Source organism: Zingiber officinale, chromosome 5B (assembly GCF_018446385.1).
Source record: "Zingiber officinale cultivar Zhangliang chromosome 5B, Zo_v1.1, whole genome shotgun sequence".
In the NCBI taxonomy this organism is placed as follows: domain Eukaryota; kingdom Viridiplantae; phylum Streptophyta; class Magnoliopsida; order Zingiberales; family Zingiberaceae; genus Zingiber; species Zingiber officinale.
In genome coordinates this window covers 97,656,348-97,666,367 of record NC_055995.1, presented here as the reverse complement: position 1 = coordinate 97,666,367, position 10,020 = coordinate 97,656,348, and positions in this window count along the sequence as shown.

The following is a 10,020-nucleotide window of genomic DNA, read 5'->3' as shown; positions in this document are numbered from 1 at the left end:
CTAAGTTCCTGCACACTTAGACACAAGGTTAGAAATACACAGGAACTAACTTAACTTCATGATCACACCAAAACAACCTTGGGGTTCCAACATTTTCAACTGGTCCAGAGGCATCTTCTTCAACAAGAGATCAAGCAAGAAGAGATTTTTATTTGTATTATTGTATTTACTTCTTGCTTCGAGTTGCATCTTTGTTGTTGAGTTGTACGTGATTTCTCCACCTCTAAATTATTCCGAGGATTTATTTTCATAGTAGAGAGTGTGCTCGAGTGTGGATCATTGGATTAGTTGCCTCGTCTTGAGGTTGATACCAAGTAAATTTTACTGTTAGCATTGGTAGAGCTTCGGTTCATGTTTTTTGTTGCAAATAATCATCAATAAAGCGAGATGAGCTATTCACCTCCTCTAGTTTCGGAGTGTCCCAACAAGTGGTATCAGAGGGAGGTTACTCTTCACCAGACTAATTGTCGAAAAGGGAAACGAGCTAGAGGAAGAAGAAGATGTTGAAGCTCTAATTTTAACAAGTTAAAGACTATTATTAAAAGAGCTCAACTTTAAGATGGATTTTTTAGATGAACTTGGATATGACACTAGAGCGCCTCTACCATTCATGTCTACAAGTTTCAATTCAAGAAAATTAAGGATTGAGAATTTCTTGATGATGGAGATAGAGTAATGATTTGCTCTAATGGAAGGTTTTGATGCTCCTGTTGGTTGGTCCTAGGAAGATCGTACCGGTTTCACTGTACAAAAATTTTGTACAAGTACTGAACCTTTCTTAACAACCTATTGTGTTCTTTAGAAATTAAATTCGGAATCACAAACGGAACTTAACATTATTGATTCCAAATTTAACTTATCTGTTCTTAATGGGTTAGACTTGGATCGCAAATGATGCTTAACATTATTGATCCAAATTCACCTATGTTATAAATTAAATTAAATATTAATTTCAGAAATCGACTTCCAGGTTAAACATGGCAAGACACTAGGCCTTCTTGGATATGGGAGCAACCACCACTTCCTAGATAAAGCCTTTCAATGATATCTAATATTTAATTTCCTTATATAACTCTAGGTTTAACCAAAAGGAATAATCGAATCACAAATTCGAAAAATAAAACAAAACACAAACTTGAATCACAAATTCGAAACCTAGAATTATATGCCTCTTGTGTTTGAAATTCATACAAAGAAGAACTAGTATGATTCGGAAAATAATTACTAGTTATACCTTTCTTTATATGCTGTTGGGACCGAAATGTAGCAATAGGGGGGGTGAATAGCTCGGCGCGATCTCGTGCTCGTCGTTGCTTGTTTCTTGTGGTGAAATGCAGTGGAAAATACAAAGAAACAACACTCAACACTAACAACAAGGATTTACTTGGTATCCACTTCAAGAAGAGGTGACTAATCCAAGGATCCACACACTCACGGACCCTCCACTATGAAAAACACTCCTTTACGGTAACTACCGAAGGCGGAGAAGCCTTACAAGCTCTCAGTACAAGAAGAAAGGAAAGGGAAACAAAATACAATGATATCTTACAAGTTTGCACAAGAAACCCTAACCCTAACTTCTTCCTTGCCTCTTGACTTAGACGTGCACCAGCACAAGCCTCCAAGAATCTTCAAGAACTAGCAGTGAGAGCTGTGGAGAAGTGGTTGTGAAGTCGTTGTGGAGAAAGAATCGAAGCCGTGGAAGAACTGCTGAGAGAAATGCTCGCCAACAGCTAAATACGACGCCAACGGTCAAATCCCAATCGATTGGGGAGGCTTTGGATCGATCGACCGATCGATCCAGAGTGCCTCTGTGCTCTCGGGAATTGCCTGGATAGATCGGTCGATCGATCCAGGGCTTATCGCACAGAATCGTGACTCCAAATCGATCGTCCGATCGATTGGAGGCTCTGAATCGATCGACTGATCGATCCAGAGCCATTCTGTGCGATCGAGAGCTTCTCCCAATCGATCCACTGATCAATTGGGAGGAGGCTTGTAGCGGGGACTTACCCAATCGATCAGCCGATCGATTAGGCATGAACCAATCGATCGGCTGATCAATCCAGCTCAAGGTTTTTGCCCAAAACCAAGTCCAAAGTCCCCTAAACCAACATCCGGTCAACTATGACCTTTTGGTACATCATGCCTAGCATCCGGTCACCCTTGACCTGCCAGGACTCCCTCACCAAGTGTCTGGTCAATCCCTTTGACCCACTTGGATTTTTCTCCTCGTGCCAAGTGTCCGGTCCTCCATGACCCACTTGGACTTCCACCAGATGTCTGGTCAACCTTGACCCATCTGGATTTCCTGTGTCTAGATTCACTCACCAGGACTTCCCTTCTGCCTAGCTTCACTCACTAGGACTTCTCCTTTGTCTGGTTTCACTCACCAGGACTTTCCTTACTGCTTAGCTTCACTCACTAGGACTTTCACCTGGTTTCACTCACCAGGATTTCCAACTGCCTAGCTTCACTCACTAGGCCTTTTACCTGGCTTCACTCACCAGGATTTTCTTCTGCCTAGCTTCACTCACTAGGTCTTTCACCTGGCTTCACTCACCAGAATTTTCTTCTGCCTAGCTTCACCCACTAGGACTTTCCATAATTGTCTGACTTCACTCACCAGGACTTTCTAGTCTGCCTAACCTCCCAGTTAGGACTTTCACCTGGCTTCACTCACCAAGATTTTCCAGTCAAGTATCCAGTCAACCTTGACCTACTTGACTCTTCTTCATAATCTCCCCACATGAATAATCGCACCTACAATCTCCATGTGTTTTCTACATATATTGTCAAACATCGAAACCCAAACATCAAGACTCGAGCTTGAACCAATTCAAGCTCAGTCTACCAGGTTAACCTTGACCCAGGGAATATTGCATCAACAATCTCTCCCTTTTGATATTTGACAATACCTTTAAGTTAGGCTAATCTCATAGCCTCAACTCTCCTTCATGCCAATGTAAGAATGTCATTCTCCTCCTTTTCTAGAGGGCAAACTTCCTCTTAGGTAATGAAGGTCTAACTTAACCACACATTCTCCCCTATTGGCACACATCAAAAACTCTCTCCCTGAAGAGTTACTCAACGTTGTTTACAACTTCACTCATTGTTCACAACATAATAACGAAGGTCTCATACCCTTCATTATTTTTAACACTCATCCTTGAGCATATACCACTTGGTATATTCACACACGATTCAAATGAAGGTACAATACCCTTCATTGTCATCAAATGCTCATCCGTGAGCATACATCACATAAATAATGAAGATACCCACTCTCCATTACATTCAAATGCCCAACCTTGAGTATTTTCGCTAAAAAAGGTTAACCACCTTCCAAGGTGTATGAAAAAAATAGATTTTCATGTCCTTAAAGAGTAGCTCCCCCTAAAGACATGCACGTAACTTCTATCATTGCACCAACAATGACTTGGAATCTCTAAACATTTAGGGAACCCAAATTTAGAAGTTTTGAGGTTAAAAAATTCAATATTGAAACCAAACCTCAACCTAAACTTCTATTTAGTCTTCCTTGACCAATCCATCCTTGTTTTCATCATTGAAACTCCCCCTAAATATATAAAAATGTGTTTTGAGGGGTTAGGAATGGTTTTATAGACTAAAAATGATTCAAAGTACTGAAAATAAACTTTCCCAGCTAAAATCAGCATCCCCAATCGATTGGAGTTAGGTCTCAATCAATTGAACCCTGCTGAATCGATCCACTGATTGATTCAGACTGCGTGGATCGATCGGATGATCGATCCAGTGAGCTTCTGCTCGCAGGAGAACTTCTCTCAATTGATCGCCCAATCGATTGAGGCACTCCAATCGATCGGGTGATCGATTGGAGCTCTGAAAAACTGAAAATTTATTTCAGTGAATTTCAGAAACTCTCCTAAAATTCTACAAAAATTGAAAAATCATGAAAATTCATGTAGACATTCCTTAGGGCATAAACTATCAAGGAAAAATAGATTTCAATGAAAATACTTCCTATTTTCAAAGATTGACACAAACTTCGAAACTTATAAAAACTTTAGGGTTTTCTTCCAAGTTTGTGCTCAACTATTTAATGATGATTACTATCAAAAGATAGCCTTCATCAAGATTTTCCAAAATATATTTAAAATCATTTTTAAAACCAATATCCAACCATATTCTTTGGGCTCAATGCACATGACTTGTACATTAGCTTTCCCAATGATTAGAAAACACATAACTATGTATTTTGATGAATTTAAAACTCAAAAGAATGCACTAAATCAACATCTTGAGTTTTGTTCATCATCCTAACATCTCACTTATATTTAATGTGTACGAAACCACATACAAGTCACCTTATAGTTCTTAGTGAGATGTAAACTTTGATTTTGCCCTAATCTAGGGATCATGCATATCTATCTAGGCATTTTGAGGTTAGGAATATCCACCAAAGATATTACTTGTTAATGAATGTCATTTGTCCTTAGTTTGCAAGGAATTAAAAGCAATGCATGATGTGTTATGACATACATCAAAGATAAATAATTTTCAAAAGAAAATTTCCTATGACTACATGATGTATGTAAGACATGACATGATATTTTTGTGTTTTTCATAATAAAACATGAATGCAAAATATGATGTCATGGCATATGATGGGCAAACAACGCATGGTAAATTAGCATAAATGAAATACCTAGATTATCTATCTAAGTATCCTTAATCCTTAGCTAAATTAAAATTTAAAACCTAGATTGTCCACTATTTCCTTTGATTTTCCTAATTTTGTGCCAATTTAAATTAAGAAAATTCCTCAAATTTTTGGCACAAATTACTCTTTTAAAGAGTAACAAATTAAGTTAAGGCTTAAGTTGCCTTTAATTCCTAAGAACATACCACAATCCCAACTTGGTAGTTCTTATGATTTTCCTAAATGTGCCAATTTAATTTTAAAATCAAATTTCTCACATTACGGCACATCTTACCCTTTCCAAGAGTAACTTAGTTATCCATTTCATTTTCAAAGGTTAATAATAACCATGAAAATGCTCTCTGAGTATCAACTTCATCAAAGTTGGGTTAACTACCCTTCTAATCGGAGTTGGCACTCTCTATCCCATCTAAGGAGTAGAGAAAATGCTCCTAGGAACCCAAAACCTATTGGTGCTCCTTGGATGCTCTAGGTATTCACTAGGGATAACTTCCCTAGATACCTTCCTAGTGACCTTGTTAGACTTCTTGGAAGCCTTAGTCACATTTCCTAGATCAACTCTAGGGATTGCCTCCCTTGTGATCTTCTTAGGGACTTTCTTGGACTTCTTAGAAGTCTTAGTCACGTTTGTTGCAAAAATACTCTTAGGAATAACCTCCCTAGTATTTTTGACTTGACCATTTGACCTAGGGTTGGTTCCATAATTATATGGAACCATATGGTAATAAGGCACATCCTTTTTAATTTTAAGTTTGTATCCCAAACCCTTATGGCCCGTGGATGACCCTTGTAGTGCTAAACCTAGGTTTTGCTCATTTTGCCCTTTTAGGATACTTTCCATCCTTTTTAGGATCTTTTCCATTTTATCAAGCCTTGACCTCAAGACTTGATTTTCTTCCCATAAATCTCTAGATTTTGATTTTTTTTTAAATCCTTGAGCATTTTTATTTCTAGGCTTATAACTATGGTCCTTAGTGTTATTGCCTAACCTTTTACCTACCTTCCTAACCCTAGGTGTGGTAGTCTTAGCATGAAGAGCCATATGTTTTTCTTTAATGCTATCATGCTTCCTATTTTTATAGTAATAGCATTAAAATGATAAAAATTGGAATTAGCATGCTTTTTACCATTATTTAAAGGGGTAGGATCAATAAATGATACATTTCGTTTTACTTTGGAGGCTCCCCTTTACTCATGCTTCCTCCCTTAGGCTTGACCGCCTTCTTCCCCTTAGGACATTGACTTCTATAATGTCCCTTTTAGTTGCACAAGAAGCACACAATGTGCTCCTTGTTATTCTTTGTTGTGGGGGTGGTCTCCTTGGGCCTCTCCTTGCCCTTTGGTGCCACTTGACCCTTCTTCTTGACCAATTTAGGGCATTTGCTCTTGTAGTGCCCATGTTCCCTACACTCAAAGCATATAATGTGATTTTTATTTTTAAATGTAATATTTATACCTTCATGTATAGGGATGACACTTGCTCCTCCGTTTGATGTTTCTTGATTTTTGGAGGATGCATTGTCTTCTTCTCCATTTGACCCGGATGTAGAAGCTTCTCCTTCTTCTTGATCCGATGCCAACAAGGGTCGCTCCCCCTCAATCCTAGAGGTGGAGACTTCTTTATCTTCATCTTGTACATGGAACAAGGAGTATGCTCCCTCTTTGTCCTTTTCGTTGCATTCCTTTGAAGATGAAGCTTCTTGAACTTCTTCTTCGGAAGTTGAGCATCTCTCAACTTCGGAGTCCTCTTGATTTTGATCCAATGAGTTACTCTTTTTGGATTCTTCTTGATCTGGTACAGTGGAGGGGATCTCATGAATCGTTGCCAATTTGCTCCAAAGCTCCTTGGCATCCTTGAATTCTCCAATTTGCTCCAAAATGTGGCTAGGCAATAGATTGACCAAAAGTTTGGTCACTTTATCATTGGCTTCGCTCCTTTGAATTTGTTCTTGACTCCACTTGCTCCTCTTGAGAATTTTTCCCTTTGAACTTGTTGGAGCTTCGAAGCCTTCCATAAGAGCAAACCATTGCTCTATCTCCACCATCAAGAAATTTTCGATCCTTGATCTCCAAAGATCGAAGCTCATCATTGTAAATGGTGGAGGCACCCTCGTGTCGAATCCGAATCCATCTCGGAATTCTATCTTGAAGTTGAGCTTCTTGAATTCTTTGACTTTGATAAATTTGCTTCAACTTCTTCACCCTCTAGCTTTGTTGCCCCATCTGGCGATAATTCCGGTGAAGAGCGGCCTTGCTCTGATACCACTTGTTGGGACCGAAATGTAGCTAGAGGGGGGGGTGAATAGCTCGGCGCGATCTCGTGCTCATGGTTGCTTGTTTCTTGTGGTGAAATGCAGCGGAAAATACAAAGAAACAACACTCAACGCTAACACCAAGGATTTACTTGGTATCCACCTCAAGAAGAGGTGACTAATCTAAGGATCCACACACTCACGCACCCTCCACTATGAAAAACACTCCTTTACTGTAACTACCAAAGGCGAAGAAGCCTTACAAGCTCTCATTACAAGAAGAAAGGAAAGGGAAACAAAATACAATAATATCTTACAAGTTTGCACAAGAAACCCTAACCCTAACTTCTTCCTTGCCTCTTGACTTGGACGTGCACCATCACAAGCCTCCAAGAATCTTCAAGAACTAGCGGTGAGAGTTGTGGAGAAGTGGTTGTGAAGTCGCTGTGGAGAAAGAATCGAAGCCGTGGAAGAACTGCTGAGAGAAACGCTCGCCAACAGCTAAATACGACGCCAACGGTCAAATCTCAAACGATTGGATTGCTCACAATCGATTGGGGAGGCTTTGGATCGATCGACCGATCGATCTAGAGCGCCTCTGTGCTCTCGGGAATTGCCTGGATAGATCGGTCGATCGATCCAGGGCTTATCGCACAGAATCGCGACTCCCAATCGATCGCCCGATTGATTGGAGGCTCTGAATCGATCGGCCGATCGATCCAGAGCCATTCTGTGAGATCGCGAGCTTCTCCCAATCGATCCACTGATCGATTGGGAGGAGGCTTGTCGCGGGGACTCACCCAATCGATCAGCCGATCGATTGGGCATGAGCCAATTGATCAGCCGATCGATTGGGCATGAGCCAATCGATCGACTTATCGATCCAGCTCAAGGTTTTTGCCCAAAACCAAGTCCAAAGTCCCCTAAACCAACATCCAATCAACTATGACCTGTTGGTACATCATGCCTAGCATCCGGTCACCCTTGACCTGCCAGGACTCCCTCACCAAGTGTCTGGTCAATCCCTTTGACCCACTTGGATTTTTCTCCTCGTGCCAAGTGTTTGGTCCTCCATGACCCACTTGGACTTCCACCAGATGTCTGGTCAACCTTGACGCATCTAGATTTCCCATGTCTGGCTTCACTCACCAGGACTTCCTTTCTGCCTAGCTTCACTCACTAGGACTTCTCCTTTGCTTGGCTTCACTCACCAGGACTTTCCTTACTGCTTAGCTTCACTCACTAGGACTTTCACTTGGCTTCACTCACCATGATTTCCAACTGCCTAGCTTCACTCACTAGGTCTTTTACCTGGCTTCACTCACCATGATTTCCAACTGCCTAGCTTCACTCACTAGGTCTTTTACCTGGCTTCACTCACCAGGATTTTCTTCTGCCTAGCTTTACTCACTAGGTCTTTCACCTGGCTTCACTCACCAGGATTTTCTTCTGCCTAGCTTCACCCACTAGGACTTTCCACAACTGCCTGGCTTCACTCACCAGGACTTTCTAGTCTGCCTAACTTCCCAGTTAGGACTTTCACCTGGCTTCACTCACTAGGATTTTCCAGTCAAGTATCCAGTCAACCTTGACCTACTTGACTCTTCTTCATAATCACCCCACATGAACAATCGCACCTGCAATCTCCATGTGTTGTCTACATGTATTGTCAAACATCAAAACCCAAACATCAAGACTCGAGCTTGAACCAATTCAAGCTCAGTCAATCAGGTCAACCTTGACCTAGGGAATATTGCACCAACATATGCAACGACCTCTTGATCTTCTACCGTATTCCTCTTCTTATCTTGGATGTTGTGTGGGCAACGATCTACTGAGATGAGAACCACCCAAGCCCTTCTTCTTCCTCCTTGCAAGTTTCGACCAAGCTCCTCTCTTTGAGATAAAGAGTTTCAGCCACCACCACCAAGCTTCAAGGGATGCTAGAAACAAAACCTCCTTTCTCTCCTTCTTCTCCTAGCTAGAACCGGCCACCAACAAGAGCTCCAAGAGAGGGATGAAACCGGCCACTTAAAGAAGAAGAGAAGAGGAGAAGAGCAAGGTCTAGGGTCGGCCACCACCAAGGAAGAGAGGGAAGAAAATAGAATAGAGTTGTGTCTCATAAAGGCACCCCTACCCCCTCTTTTATAATCCTTGGTCTTGACAAAATAAGGAAAATTTAAATAAAACCTTCCTTATTTCTTTGCCATGAAAAGGAAAATTTTAATTGATTAAAACCAATTTCCTTTTCTTAAACAATATGGCCGGCCACCTCATAGCTCCAAACAAGGAAAGTTTTAACAACACAAGAATTAAAACTTCCTAATTTGTTTCCGGAAATTTTTAATAAAAATTTCTCTAATAATTTTCTCTTCATGGTTCGTTATAAAAGGAAATTTTATAAATTAAAATCTCTCTATTAAAACATGTGGATGATTTCCAAAAAGGAAAGTTTTCTACAAAATTAAAATCTTCCTTTTAACTACAAATAAGGAAAGATATTTAATCTTTCTCTTAATCTTTTGTAGAAAGCTATAAAAGGAAATATTTAATTTTTAAACTCTCTTTTAAATCATGGCTTCCACATTAGGAAATATTTTAAAATAAAAATCCTTTTAATTTTTTCTATGGTCGGCCACCAAGCTTGGGCTCCAAGTTAGGGTCGTCCACTTCCAACTTGGCTCAACCCTTTGCTTGGCCGGCCCTAGCTTGGACTCCAAACTTGCTTGGCCGACCCCTTTAGGTTGGGTAAGGAAGTGGGTATAGATGGGTATAATTCTCTATATACAAGAGGCTACAATAGGGACCGATAGGAGGAATTGGTTTTGGTCTCCCGATGAAAATAAGCTTCCCGTGTTCGCTCCGAACACCCAACTTAATTTCATCAATAATAATTCATACCACTAAAGAATTATTATTAAACTACCGCACCAATCCCAAATTACATTTTGGGCTCCTTTTTATTATGAGTGTGTTAGTCTCCCTGTGTTTAAGATATCGAATATCCACTAATCAAATGATTTACTGACAACTCATTTTAATTAATATCTTAGTCCAAGAGTA